The 15398-nt window shown below is 42.1% G+C and overlaps 1 protein-coding gene and 1 long non-coding RNA gene across 2 annotated transcripts in view; one reads left to right on the top strand and one right to left on the bottom strand.

Moving 5' to 3' along the window:
* The window catches only part of LOC134737683 (uncharacterized), a 28975-nt gene extending 24658 nt beyond the window's left edge, over nucleotides 1-4317 (top strand). Inside the window, exon 5 of the long non-coding RNA XR_010122800.1 lies at nucleotides 4106-4317. This is a non-coding gene — a long non-coding RNA (uncharacterized LOC134737683). The remainder of the gene's footprint in view (nucleotides 1-4105) is intronic.
* Nucleotides 1-15398, bottom strand: part of KIF5C (kinesin family member 5C) — a 151539-nt gene that overhangs the window by 123944 nt on the left and 12197 nt on the right. The window lies entirely within an intron of this gene.

Raw genomic sequence — 15398 nt, 5'->3', positions numbered from 1 at the left:
TCTTGATTAGGCATTTGAATTTAAAACAGCTAGGAATATAATACATAATACATCTTGTGTGTGTTGCAGGGAAAAGGTTTAAAGGGTCCAAGCTATAAAACATAACCAATGTGAAATGCTCTTTGCCGGAATACACAAGCACTACAAAATATTCTAATTTTCCTTGGGCTCCCATAAGAAAAACTAGCAGCATCCTCATTTGAAAGAAGAGATGTGAAGGAACAGAGATGGCAAAGTACTTATTACAGATGTTCCTGGGCGGAGGGCGGTGGCTCATGCCTGTAATCCCAGCACTTGGGGAGGTCGAGGCGGATGGATCACTTGAGGTCAGGAGTTTGAGATCAGACTGGCCAACATGGTGAAACCCCATCTCTCCTAAAAATACAAAAATTATCTGGGCGTGGTGGCGTGTGCCTGTAATCCCAGCTACTTGGGGGGCTGAGGCAGGAGAATCACTTGAACCTGGGAGGCAGAGATTGCAGTGAGTCAAGATCGCACCACTGCACTCCAGCCTGGTCAACAGGGCAAGACACTATTTCAAAAAAAAAAAAAAAAATGTTCCTGGCACGAAGAAGCCGTCTGCCTTTTCCCCTATTGAGCCATTCACGGGGAGAACCCAGGACTCAAAGAAATGGAACCACAGAAGAGAGAATCCAGGAACACAAGTGGCGCTTCTGCTGGCTGATTCGACCACAAAAGGTGCTGGTTGCACAGCTGCTGCACAGAAAGGAGGCATTAACATGAGGGGAAAGAAAGGATTTCCGTTTTGTTATGGACCAAACCTGACTGTTAGAACCCCAACTCACAGTGTGAGAAAGAGCAGCAAACCTGGTGAAGAGATGTCTTCCGTGCACAGTCCACCCTCGGGAGGGGCAAGAAGTAACCAATCCTATTTAATTCAAGCCAAAAATCTTTAAAAACTATACCTTCCTTACATTTGTTCCAGTGTTCTGGCCTCTGCGGGGGCTATTGACTCTTTAAGAAGAGGCTGTAACTGATGCCATATCTCACATAGGCCATCCTCCAGATTCCTTAAGAGGTGACAAACAGTATTTCCTCTGAAATGTCAGAGATTGATGGGGGGAGGTTTCCAGGAGCAAGGAGCTAGGAAGGCTGGGAGGGATGGAGGGACCAAGTGCTACAGTGACAGGAGCCTGCCACTGGGGTATCTGACATGGGTGCACCACATCTGCCCAGCTGGTTCCCAGAGCACTGATGGGAGGAAGTTGCTTAAAAATATTAAATTGATAAATAGCCTGTCATGGGAAATAACTGAAAGCATCTTATATCTCAGTTTAAAACCTCCTTAGTTCGGTTTCCATGTTGCTTTCTTATTTTCCTTGAATGAGAAATATGTTCATATAGTTCAAATACCAAAAAGTATAAAGGATTTTTTAAAGGTATAAGGTATAAAAGTGAAACGTCTCCCTCACATCCCTGCCCTCTATTCCTGCAGCTGCCAGCTGCTCACCACCTCCCAGCCCCACCACTTCTGCTGGTGCCTCACCACTCTCTTCCAGAGTTCTTTCTTTGTGCACACAGAAGCAGTCAACCATACATCCCTAACTGTTCCCCTTTGTGCTATAAAAGGTGGCAGGTTATATATACCTGCCTCCAACTTGCTTCTTCCACTTAATGTATCTTGAAGACTTTTCCATATATCAGTACATGGAAAGCTTTCTTGTATTGCTTTATTTTTTATTTACATACGATGATGTATAGATGTGAAGTATTCCACTAGATGATTTTGACAATTAGATATCCTCGCAACATCTCGCAACAACCACCTAAGACTAAACAGGGCACTTGTATCGTGTCCCTTTCTGGTCAACCCCATCTCAGCAACCACCATTTTTATTTCTGTAACTGTAATGCAATGTGGGTTTGTTGGGGTTTTTTTTATTTTATAATGATATTAAGATATCTGTTCCTGTCAGAGAGCAGCAACGAATGTTCATGAGCTATTCTCTATGAAGAATCCTCCAACACAGGTCCCTGCCCCACCCTACCTGAACCCCTTCTAGACCAGGTACCTTCCTTGTGGCCCCACTCCTACACTTGCTTTCCAACACTGAACCATAATCACTTCTGAAATTTTCTCTTTCTCCCTCTGATCTGTAAGCCCAAGCTCCATTTCTTTGTCCCTAATGCATCTCCAGTACAAAGCACCAATTAAATATTTGCTAAACCCTTTCCCAAAGGCAGTTTGTAATTAGAGAGTAAAGGTGTCGATCTCTGACCAATGTTGCTATGGGAATGACTGAAGGCAAACTTCATTTTACAATTAAAGTAACTGTCAGAGAGGAGGCAGGAAGCTTGTAAAGAGGCGAACGAGGGTAGCATGGGATGAGAAAGAGCCATTCCCAGGGTTCTATTGGCAGGGAGGGAGAGGCCCCCGTGTCAGCTGACTGTCTGCGCTCATGGAAGGAAAAAATGAGGAACATTTTAAGACTTGATTTCCAAGGTTTTGAAAACAAATCAGAGGCCTTTCTTGGGCTTAGCATAAAACCATCACAGATAGGCATTCCCTACATGACTAGATCACTGGACTGTAAGCTTTAAATAGAAAATGGTGAGGCAATGTGGGTTATTGGAAGAGTGTCCACAATGATACGTGTTTAAGGATGAAGGGGGAGATAAATTATCAGGAAAACCATCTGCTTCAAGGTCTGAGAAATAGAAGGCACTGGCAAAATAGAGACATCGTTGGGGAATACTGAAAACTGAGCTGCATAGAAGTCAAATGGGAAAAAAAAAAATCACAAAATCAGCAAAATAGCTTTCCAAGGAACAATCAAACAAGGTACCTGAAGAGTAGAAAAACGGTTCAATAAAGCTGACCAAGCAGCCCGATTCTGGGGCAGCTACCAACCTTAATTGTCTCTGCATCGGTTTGAGCTGAGCTTAAAGTTAGGCAGAATGAAGTGGCCGAACACTTGTTTTCCATGAGATCTGAAATCATTCTGCTGCCTTAATGCCCAGGCATACCCTACATTCAGCTGTTAACACAGGAGACATACACAGAAATATGAGAAGGGAAAGCCCAACCTCATGGAATTCAGGAGAAAGGAATACCCATGACTTGGCTGAGGAAATCTACTGCAACCATTTTTAAGGAGTCTGTTGGTAAGTGGGGAGTAGTAATTATCCAATTGTTTCCTTTTTTTTTTTTTTTTTTTTGAGATGGAGTTCCGCTCTTGTTGCCCAGGTGGAGTGCAGTGGCGCGACCTCGGCTCACTGCAACCTCTGCCTTCTGAAATCAAGCGATTCTCCTGCCTCAGTCTCCCAAGAGGCTGGGATTACAGGCGCCCACCACCACGCCCGACTGATTTTTTGTATTTTTAGTAGAGATGGGGTTTCGCCATGTTGGCCAGGCTGGTCTCGAAATCCTGACCTTAGGTGATTCACCCTCCTCGGCCTCCCAAAGTGCTGGGATTATAGGCATGAGCCACCACGCCTGGACCCAGCTGTTTTCTTATGCCAAGCATAAGCACATCTAGAAGTTCTCATTTAAGAGAATAAAATAAATCTCTTTAATTTGCTTTACTTCACCTGTTCCATTTTCATTAATCCAAAAGCTGACATTGCCAATGGTATTTAACAATAAAGCAAGTAGTCTTGAAACAAAAATAACATTAAAAGGAAACAGTAAGATATGGCTTTCTATGTTTTGTCACTGACTCTTAAAAAAATAAGATTAAAAGGTGTTCGATGACGAAAGAACTATATAGGCTAATCTGAATTCTGAAAAAAATACTATTTAATTAATATTCTATATAGCAAGCAACTAATACAATTCTTATTTTAGCAGAGATTGTATACATAATATCTCCATTTCATATAAAATTTTCTCTGAATGCTAGATGTTTGGTTATTAATGTGAACATACACCCTTCAAAATATTACTGTTTTTCTTCATAGAGAATAGCCCATGAACATTCGTTGCTGCTCTCTAACAGGAACAGACATCTTCTGGTAAAAACTTGTGTTTGCTTTGTAAAAAAATTAAATAATACTATGTAGTAGGGTGGTGTTTCCTTTTGCTGCTATAAAAAATTAACAGAAATTTAGTGGCTTAAGACAACAAAATTTTATTATCTTTCAGTTCTGGATGTCAGAGGTCCAACTTGAGTCTCACTGGGCTGATGTCAAGAAGCCTGCAGAGTTGCTTTCTTCCTGGAGGCTCTAGGAGAGATTCTGTTTTCCTGCCTTTGCCACCTTCTAGCGGCCGCCTGTATTCCTTGGCTTGCACAACCCCTCTGTATCCTTAAAGCAGTAATGGCCCGTCAAGTCTCATGAGACCATCAGTTTGGTTTCAACTTTTCTGCTTCCTTCTTCCTCATTTAAGAATCCCTGTGATTGCATTGGGCAATCTTTATTTGAAGGTCAAATGGTTAACAACCATAACTCCATCTGCAACCTTAATTCTCACTGGTCATGCAACATAACATATTCAGGTTCCGGGATGAAGAAGTGGACATCTTTCAGGGCCATTATTCTGTCTACTACAGAGGAAATGAGAATTGTCTCATGAGATACTCCGTTCAGGGCTCTGTGGCCTCTGCATTTAATGATTGGTTTGGTGGTAACATTCAACATGAGCCTGCCTATTCTACTGCAGGGAACTGGCAACTTTGGCTTTTTCAGACTGGAGAAAGCCTCTCAATCTAGGACTCTCCACTCCCTAGGTGCCTGAAGGTCTCCATTCCTACACGGACTAGACAGGACATTTGGCAGGAAGGGAGGGCTAGGAAAGAGACAGGACTTCCCACAGTGGTCTACATGCAGAAGGCCTCAGAGCCGGTCTTTGATGGGAGGAAGGCACAGGGTGCAAATCAGGGCTCAACTCCTCTCCACTCCCTCAAACCCCGAGCTTTCTCTGCTAGCCAGCGCCACCTCTCCCTGGAGCACACAGGATGATTTTTTTTTTTTTTTTTTGAGACTGAGTCTCACTCTGTCAGCCAGGCTGGAGTACAGTGGCGTGATCTCGGCTCACTATAACCTCCACCTCCCAGGTTCAAGTGATTCTCATGCCTCAGCCTCCTGAGTAACTGGGACCACAGGTGCACACCACCACAACCAGCTAATATTTGTATTTTTAGTAAAGACAGGGTTTTACCGTGTTAGCCAGGCAGGTCTCAAACTCCTGACTGCAAGTGATCCACCTGCCTTGGCCTCCCAAAGTACTGGAGTTACAGGTGTGAGCCACATCACCTGGCTCACAGGATGATTTTTAAATGCATTCTATACACACTTAACAAACATGCCACTAATCTGGAAAATTTATTTCACTAGTACCTACCATAGTGTCTGGACTAGAGCTGGGACTCAAAAATATTTATTTCATTAATAAATATCACATACTTTTATAATATCTGTGAGGTGGAGCATTGAGCTGAGCAGGACTAGAGAATGCTGAAAAATAAGATTTTGATGTCCTTCAGCCCTTCAAATGAGCTAGGGAAAATTCAATTTTTGAAAGGAAGCTATAATAACTCCCAAAAGTTCAAGAAACCCTAGTCTACTATGTGCTGGTTCATGAATTAAACTTAGTAGATCATAAGCAGCATTTTAAAAAATAAAATGAGACAGAGTAGAATAGAAAATATTAGAGGATATCACATATATTAACAGTGTCACTTCATAAAACTATTATTTCAGATGTGTGTCTGTGTGCTAAGTTGCAATATATTTATATTTCTTGTTAAAATGAATCATGATCTTGGCCGGGCACAGTGGCTCACGCCTATAATCCTAGCACTTTGGGATGCCAAGACAGGCAGATCACCTGAGGTCAGGAGTTCGAGACCAGCCTGGCCAACATGGTGAAACCCCATCTCTACTAAAGATACAAAAATTAGCCGGATGTAGTGGTGAGTGCCTGTAATCCCAGCTATTCCGGAGGCTGAGGCAGGAGAATCGCCTGAACCTGGGAGGTGGAGGCTGCAGTAAGCCCCGAGATCGCACCACTGTACTCCAGCCTGGGTGACAGAGTGAGACTCCATCAGAAAGACAGAGAGAGAGGAAGGATCATGATCTCATAGTCAAAAAAAGTGGAAAACTGCTGCTCTACTAAAAATGTCCTCATCACAGAATTCTGGAATAGGCTAGCCTTTCACAGGATGATAGTTACCAAAAACTCAGTTCCAAATGGCTAATTTTTAACTTCTTAGGTTTCTATTGTCTTTTGTCCCAGACAGTTCCAGCAAGGCATAATGATGCTAAGAGAATTACCTCCCTTTTATTCTCTGTTCCAGCACACTCTCAATCCCTTACCAAAACATTCGCCTGGGATTCTCTTTTCTCACTGAATAAAACAGGATACACATCAGCATCGTGATGCCCCAAAGGGGAGGCAGTCCATGAAATGGTCTGATTGCTGTGGAATTCTTTTTATGTAGCCATCCACCCCATTGTGAAAGAAGCAGCTGGATATCCAAGCATCTTCCAATACTCAGGCTTCAAGGTCCAATAATGTCCACTCCTGCCCAGGAAAAGCTGGCATGCTGCTGACATGGCCTCTCTACTCCTTTGTTTGCAGGCTTAGCTCACGTTATGTGTTGTTCACTGCTCACACAAGCCACTCTCTAGGAGGGCTTGCTGAGAGCTCTCTTCTAGGGAATCTAAACTTTGTTATTTGGAAAAAGCCAGGAAACCCTTCATGGGCTGAGGATGGGTTTCCTGGCTTCAGAGGATGGGTCTGAGTTTTCACATCTCTCAACCCCTTTGCAGCATATAATGGCTTTAGTATATGCTATTCGTTATAGACAGAACTGGGTCCACACCAAAATTTAACTGTTGAAGCCCCATATTGGAGGTTAGCAAAATTCCTAATACCCAGTGTGACTGTATTTGGGGATAGGGCCTTCAGGGGGGTAATTAAGGTTAAATGAGGTGATAAGGGTGGGACTCTGACTCAATAGGATTCATATGTCCTCATAAGAAGAGGAAGAGACACCAGATCTCTGTGTGTGTGTGTGTGTGTGTGTGTGTGTGTGTCTGTGTGTGTGTGTGTGTGTGTGTCACACAGAAAAGCAGGCATGTGAGGACACGCACGGTGAGAAGGTGGCCATCTACATGCCAGGAAGATAGCCCTCACCAGAAACCAACCTTGGCACCTCGATCTTGGGCTTTCAATTTCCAGAACTTTGAGAAAATGAATTTCTGTTGCTTAAGCCACTCCGTCTGTAGTATTTTGTTTTGACAGTTCAAGCAAACTAATACGCTAGTTATATTAAATAGAATTTGCATAGGCTACGTTTTTTGACCATCCATTTGAAACATAAATGTTAAGAGAAAAGAGTAAGTCACAGACAAATATATACAGTATTTTTATAAATATTTTGGAGATTCAAGATCAAAAAAAAGTAAGCAATCTATCATTTAGGGCCAAAAAAATATTTGCCATAAAACCATAAAGAATGATAAAAGTAGGGCCAAGCACGGTGGCTCACATCTGTAATCCCAGGACTTTGGGAGGCTGAGGCAGGCGGATCACTTGAGGTTAGGAGTTTGAGACCAGCCTGGCCAACTTAGTGAAATCCCATTTCTACTACAAATACAAAAATTAGCCGGGCGTGGTGGTGCACACCTGTAATCCCAGCTACTCAGGGGGCTGAGGCATGAGAATCACTTGATCCCAGGAGGCGGAGGTTGCAAGTGAGCTGAGATTACTCCATTGCACTCCAGCCTGGGAAGAGACTCCGTCTCAAAAAAAGCAAAATTCCAGGGAGTGCTTGCTTCAGAGTGAGGGGGATAACAGCTGAGATGAAGGGAGGGTTGCATATTGGTAAAGTGATGTTAAGCGGAAGGTGGCCTCATGGGTGTTAATTTCTTTAGAACATCTCATAATTTTTTGTTTTATATATATTATTTTATATATATTAAGTATTTTAGAATAGAACTTATAAAACGAAGGTGTTAGAATAACATAACGCCCATCAGTTCATACTTATTCTTGGGGAGGGGAGAGGGGGTAAGGAGCATTTCTACTTTCCAAATCTTAACTTCCTGAATTTTTTTAAATCCACCTAAAATGTTTATATAATATTTGGAATAAAAATGAAAGAAAATTAAAGAAAAAAAGTAAAAAGAAACTACTGAACACTTGTGATTACTTTTATACTTCCTTTAATCTTCCCTCCCACCCTATATATATATTGCACTAAACTTATTTGAAATGTAAGCTTTGGCTGAAAATAACTTGCCCTCTTTTGAAATGAAAATAATCGCTACAGGGTTGTAATAATAATTCAATCACTGGTTATAGCCTGGTTATAAGGAAAACACCAGGAAACAGACATCCAAGGAAGGAAGTCTCTTATTTCTTTTCGTTTCAAGGCAATTTAGGTAAATTACAGACATTTCCCTTTCAGAGCTGAGGACTATCAATAGAATTTTAAGTGTGGTCCATTTATATTAATGTCTTCAATTTAGAACTTCTTGGACCTTTCTTTCTTTATGATGCCAGCTTTTAGTTCACATTAAAATAATTTTATGACTAGCAAGTTGCAAAAAGAGAAAGGTGTTTTGTACATGTGGCTTCTACGTTTTGGTAGAAGGAGAAATCATTTCAAGGCAATCATTTTCTGTACTTAGTGAATCTCTAATTTCTTTCCTTTTGGCCCTGCCAACTGGATAACTAAATAGAAGATAATGGAGTTTGGATATTCAATACAAAACCATTTTCATTCTGTGGAAAATGAAACCACTTTGCAAACTACTATGAAACCACTGCAAAACCACTTTGCCCCACCCTTAAAGGTGTTTAATGCTCCATAATCCTTTAGTACTATTCAATCACTTGTCAGTGGTACTATATTCCCAGTGTGTGTATGTGTGTGTGGTGGGGTATGTGTGTGGTGTGGTGTGTGTGTGGTGGGGTGTGTGTGTGTGTACACTTCTATCCATCTGTCTCCTCTACTAAACAGTGAGTTGCTTGAAGGTAAGATAAATGAATTGTGCTCCCCTAAGAAATGCCTGCATTTGCAGTTTGGTCCAAATACAGTGAATTGCACAAAAGCAATATGTAGGCAGCTTCTTTAGTCCTCAGGTGGAAGCAATAATGGGATGTAGGGAGGTAATGAGACTAAAATAATCATGAAAATGAGAATGTAAGTGCCACAAGAAATATTCATTCATTCATTCATTTTATCATGTATTATGTGTACCCATTCGGAATCATGTGTTGAGAATATGAAAATAAATCAAGCAAACCCTGACTGGAGAGGAGCTCACACTCCAAGTGGGATAATTCCAAGAAGGAATGGACTAAAGAGAAATGGAAATACCTCACTGTGAGTTTCTAGGGTGAGAACAAATTTAGAGCCGCAGATAGATGGGAATGGCATTCGAGGAAGAGGGAACCTCATCAATAAAGGCTTGGATGAGTGAACGTGCAGACTGAGTTTAGGACACAATGGATAGTTAGGTTTGAGAAAGGCAGAGTCCTGAAGCGAAGTACAGTCATCAAGGCAAAAGGCTAAAGGCAACATAGTGTGGAGGGGTTTGCTGAATCACAGAAACCAAGTTGGGGAGTTCAAACTTATTTTAGTGAGCGAAAGAAAAGCCTTACATGTTTTTGAGCAGAGTATTGGCATAATCTGAGTGGTACTTCAGAAAGGAGAGTTTAGTAACAGTGTTCAAAAGAGACCAAAGAGTAGAAAGGAAACAGGGAATTGTATTCCAAGACTATTGCAATTCAAGCAAGAGCCAGTCAAGGTCTTCAGGACCCATTTATGATTAAAAACAAAACAAGCTAGGTATAGACTGTACTTTCTTACCTTGACAATAAATATCTACTAAAAACATAAAGCAAACCTTGTTTTACGATCAAGAACAAGACAAGGATTCTAAGTATCACTGATTTTATTTTAAACTGTCCTGCAGGTCCAATCCAATGCAATAAGATAAGAAAAAAGAAAGTAAAAGTCTACATCTGGAAAGAAGGAAACAAAACTGTCATTATTTGAAGAAGATAAAATTATCTTCATGATGTAGCTTTCAAAATCTACTGAAAATTTTTTAGAAGACAGTTTAGCAGTGTGGCTGAATGAGCAGATGGTCTTAGAAATCTAAGAAGCAGACATAAATCTCTCCATTTTTAAGACAGAGAAGAATAGAGATTAAATAAAGGTTTTTACAAGAAAAGCATCATAATCCTTTCTCTGTGGACAGGTCCATGTGGATTAATACTACATCTAAACATTCATAAGTGTAGCCTAAAAGGTTTCCAAGTAAATGCACCACACCCTGAGAGGAATGGCACTGCATTCTATGGAAGGTCCTAAACAGCCTTTCAGGTGGAAATCACAGCATGACAGAGAACCCAATTCAGACTTCATACATAATTTGAGATCAATGCAAGGGCAAGCAACAGAGATGGAAAAAATTCTTCCACTTTTAAGTATAGCCCAGGTTTACAGCTCTCTTCTCCTATAGTCATTCCCAAACTTATGTCTCAGTCTAATAGGTTGCTAATGGGAACAACAAAGCTAGGTATGCTTATTCCATTTACTGCAGCATTGCTGATTCAAAGAGGAAGCCTCCAAGAGGCAGAGAATGAGAGCAACACTTACTACATTTGATTGACATCAAATCCTTTTATCAGGTAATATCTCAAAGAACTAGTGCCTCGGAGAAATTCTAGTTTAGAAAATGCTGTGCACTCAAACATTCTCAATTCCTGGTATGAACCAAAATTTAGGTGCAACATAGCAAATGGTTAAAAGCAAGGATGCTGGAGCCCACTATGTTGGATCCACAACTTACTCTTCTGTGACCTTCAGCAACTTGCTTAACCTCTCTATGCCCAAGTTTCCTCATTTGCAGAATGGCAAGAGGGAAAATGACAAGAGCACTTACCTCATAGGGTCATACTGAAGATTAAAATGAATGATGCAGTGGCTCACGCCTATAATCCCAGCACTTTGGGAGGCCAAGGGGGATGGATCACCTGAGATCAGGAGTTTGTGACCAGCCTGACCAACATGGTGAAAGCCCACCTCTACTAAAAATACAAAAATTAGCCAGGCGTGGTGGTGCATCCCTGTAATCCCAGTTACTTGGGAGGCTGAGGCAGGAAAATCGCTTGAACCTGGGAGGTGGAGGTTGCAGTGAGCAGAGATCGCGCCATTGCACTCCAGCCTGGGCAACGAGTGAGACTCTGTCTCAAAAAAACAAAAAATAAATAAAAAATAAAAATAAAATGAATGATTTCATATATGTAAAGCACTTATTTAAGTGTTGTCACTACACTGTTAGAATTACAATATTTCGCAAGTGGGGAAGAATATGACTTTGTTGGTGTAAGAAGAAAATTGCTCTGCATGAAATAGGTCCATAAAGGTCTGCGAGAAGAGCAGTAATACATACATTGTCTGCAGTTCTGCTAATCAAGACATTCGATTAATTGATATTTATACTGCACACATTAATCATTAATGCCTAGATTTGTGTTTGGTTTGAGGTGACGTGAATAGGAAAAAAATAATAAAAATAAAAGAAGAAGCAATCCTTAGCCTTAAAAAGGTTGGAGAATTTTCTCTAAATATGGTCCTCCTAAGTATCCAGGTTGAAAAGCACCTTTTCTCCAACCTTCCATATTCACTTTCCTGAATAAATTACATCTTCTGGAAGGAAATTTAGTGCTAAAGGAATTTTGCCAATATTAAGCCATTTATAGGATTGTTTTCTACCACCTCTTCCCTCAAAATGATAAGCAAGTTCAACAGACATGAAACTACTACTGTACACTCAGGAGCCTCTGAAATATGCAATATCCCAAATGGGACCCACAATGCAAAATTCTTCCAGGGAACCACTATACCAACAGAAAAATGCCTTAAATTACTTTATTATACTTTACTTTTAAAATGTGGCTTAATTTATGCATACTTCATTGTATGTCAATTCCTTGAAATCTGGTGATCTATATATATAATATATATGATAAGCAGTAGCCAGAACAATGTCATCCTCCAACTATTAATTAATTAAATAAGATATTCATATATTTATCCTTTTGGATGCTAAGTCAAGAACACATAACAGTTGAAACTCATTTGGGCTACCAACCATAAAACTGTGAAATGCAAACTTCAACAGTACCCATCCTCATGGGAACCTGAAAAGGGTTATTTGAGGTCAAAAGACACAACATTTAAGGAGAAATGTCTCATGGGAGTATTTCTGATCCGGCTATAGGATAGAGTGGAATACCAACTCAACTAAATCAAATTTCAATTCCTCTAGCCCTCTTTCAAGCCCCTTCACATCCAATCCCCTCCTTTCTAGCCACCTTACTGTCTCCTCTATACTCAGGCCTCTCGAAAGTGGCTCACATGCTTCCTTGTTCTTTCACACAAACTGAACACTGCTCTTTTTTTTGTTTAGAGTCAGGGTCTTGCTCTGTTGCCCAGGCTGGAGTGCAGTGGTGCAATCATAGCTACTGCAGCCTCCAATTCCTGGGCTCAAGTGATCTTCCTGCTTCAGCCTCCCAAGTAGCTGGCACTACAGGTATGCACGACCATACCTGGCTAATTTTTAAAAATATTCTGTAGAGGCAGGGTCTTGCTATGTTTCCCAGGCTGGAACAGTGATCATCTTGAATACCTTTTCTCCCCTGTAGAAACTGTTATTCCATCTTTCCTTTTCTCTTTATGCCTTGTGTGTTCTTTAAGTTGTATGCAAAAAGTGTCTCTATTTAAACATTTTTAGAAGTTATCATTTATAGCTTATAAATAGGTATAGCAGCAGTATAGGTAAATTTTTCACAAACCAGTTAGTTTCTTAAGTAAATGGTAGTCAACATGATAGTTAAGGCACCAAAAAGGACCTCTGTATTTGAGTGACTAAACCTATGCAATAAAGAGCAGCATTTTGTACTCAAAATAAATTTTGTAGAAAAGGAAACGTGCCATGTCTTCTAAAGTAAGATAACAAACGCACCCAGAAAGGGGGCCCACAGCATTCCTTTCCTCTCTTTTTCCACCCTAATTTCCTCCTCATATTGCTTCTCCTTTCGTTTACCTTACTCAGGTTCTCCTGTCCCGGCCCCCGGGCTTGCCAGTGATGCCCAGAGGGTGATGTGCCTGGTGGCTGAGCTCTTCCAGAGCTAAAGATGTGCGGATCCCTGAGTATCCACAATCATCAAAGCATGAAGTAATGCCTTGTAAGTGGTGTCACCACACCTCCCAGAAGAAGGATGGATTCCGACCAGAAGCAGTCAAACATAGTCATGTAAGTGAAATGGATCCCTATGGGTGCTGCTATTGGGATACCAAAGGTCTGAAGCTCATCCAATGCAATAGCAGAAATAATTACATCTGTGAGCATGTGAGAAGAGCCCTGAGTTAGTCCCAAGTGGAAATCACCATCTCCAACCAATTCTTCCGTCAGTTGATGGATGTTGGGGAGTGGGGTACAGCAACCCCTCCAAGTCCTTCCTCCCTCTATATAGCCCAGGAGACTCCCCTCCCACCAGCCTGGCCCCCAGAGTGCTGACTGGCAACAATATTCCAAGTTAAAATAGTTTGCTAAATAGTTATACAATTAGTTTACAATTCATATATATCAGAGGAAAAGACAGGGAAAAAATTGCTAAGATACATGAATCCCAGACCATTGCTCTCCAAATCTTTTCAAATGATTCGTCTCCTTTTTTTCAAAAATGAATTAACCACCAGATGGGACACTCATACATTCCTGATGGTTGTAGGGATTAGTAGACCCTGTACGGAAAGCAATAGGATAATATTTCATAGGATCAAATTAAAATGTTCACAGCATTGGCTCCAGGAAATCGGCTTCTGGAGAATTTATACTCCAGAAATAATTCAACAAAAGAACACAGCTCTGTGCATGCAGATGCTCATTAGCCCATCACCTAGAGTAAGGGAAAGTGGAGATCCCAATGAACAACAATGAGATGGGTTAGCAAACTGTGACCTATCAGCCCAATGGATATTTAAGCAATCACTGAAAAGTAGAAACATGAAGATATTACACAACATGGAAACTGTTTACGGAGTATATTTAGGTAAAAAGGAAAAAAAGGCAGAACTGTATATCTATGGTTGGATATACTTTTTTTTTTAATATTAAGCACCAACCAAAAGAAGAAAGGAGGATAGAAAAAATAAAATGGAAGATGCAGGGTGGGCAGCTTAGGGCTGCGTTTGTTGCTTGCTTTCATGTTACCATCATAGCGTTTTTGCCACTTACAAAGGAGGAAAAAAATCAATTATGTGCCAACCCAGACAACAGAGACCTGAGTGGGGGTTGGGAAGACAGATTTTTCAGCACAGAATCAGACTCCTTCTCCAAAGAGCTGTGTGGCCTTCACCTGCAAGGCGACCTCTTCCACAAGCAGAGGCCAGGACAAACAGAGGCACCTGTGAGCGACAAAGGCGGTTTCCTTGGTTTCCCTCACGGCGCCAAGCGGAGTGGCCGAGTGGCCGCCTCCCACCACAGGGCCCCCTAATGGGCGCTTTTGTCCCGCGGGGCGGAGGGACCTCATTAGAAGGCGCTGGTGCTAAAGGGAAATGCATTTCCAGAACAGGAGGTTTTATCATTCCTAGCGTTAGCGACAGAATGGTGACAGAAGGTAAGTGGCAGATTTGCATCACCGCGTCGCTCCTCGCCTGGAAATTGGAAACAGGCCGCCTGCAGAGGCGACCCCCGAGGAGCCGCGAGCCTGGGGCGCCTTCCCGGGGCCGGCGACTGGGGGCCCCTTCCCGGGGCCGGCGACTGGGGGCCCCTTCCGGGGGAGCCAGGCACCAGGGCGGCAGGCAGCATGCCACCTCTCAGAGACCAGGCGCCCGTGTCGCCTCTGGGGGTTCTCAATGTCACCCACTACGAACGCATCTCAAACTCGCTGCCGCAAATGGCTTGCACGTACTTAATTGCTGCGGTGCTCAGCGGGGACCCGCGGGGTCGCAGCCCTTGCTGCGGGGGGAAGGGGTAGTGATAGGGGCGGGGAGGGGCCAGCCTCCAGCACACATTCTTTTTCGCATCCTTCCTCAACAACATTCAAAACGCAAACATGTAAAGCAGCTACGGAGAAGTGCAAAGTAACCGAAGCGGACTGCTAGCGTGGGGAGGGCGTGAAGGGGGCGTAGGGTGAAAAACTACCTACTGGGTACTATGGTCCCTGCCTGGGTGCAAGATACCCAAGTAACAAACCTGCACATGTACCCCCTCCATCGAAAATGGAAGTTGAATTAAAAAAAAAAAAAGCAAATTTTACATTTTCTAAGCAGATTCCTACCCCAGCTTCAAAGTAAGAATCAAATTGTCCCTCTGCCTGAGGTTTCCCTGAACAGAATCGAATGTGCTTTCTCTGTTTGGCTCCACCCATGTCTTCTTTCCACTTGTCTTTGGGCACTGATACCAAGCGA

Source organism: Pongo pygmaeus, chromosome 11 (assembly GCF_028885625.2).
Source record: "Pongo pygmaeus isolate AG05252 chromosome 11, NHGRI_mPonPyg2-v2.0_pri, whole genome shotgun sequence".
Classification (NCBI taxonomy): Eukaryota; Metazoa; Chordata; class Mammalia; order Primates; family Hominidae; genus Pongo; species Pongo pygmaeus.
The sequence above is the reverse complement of the archived record's forward strand: the minus strand, read 5'-3'. Positions and strand labels throughout refer to the sequence as shown.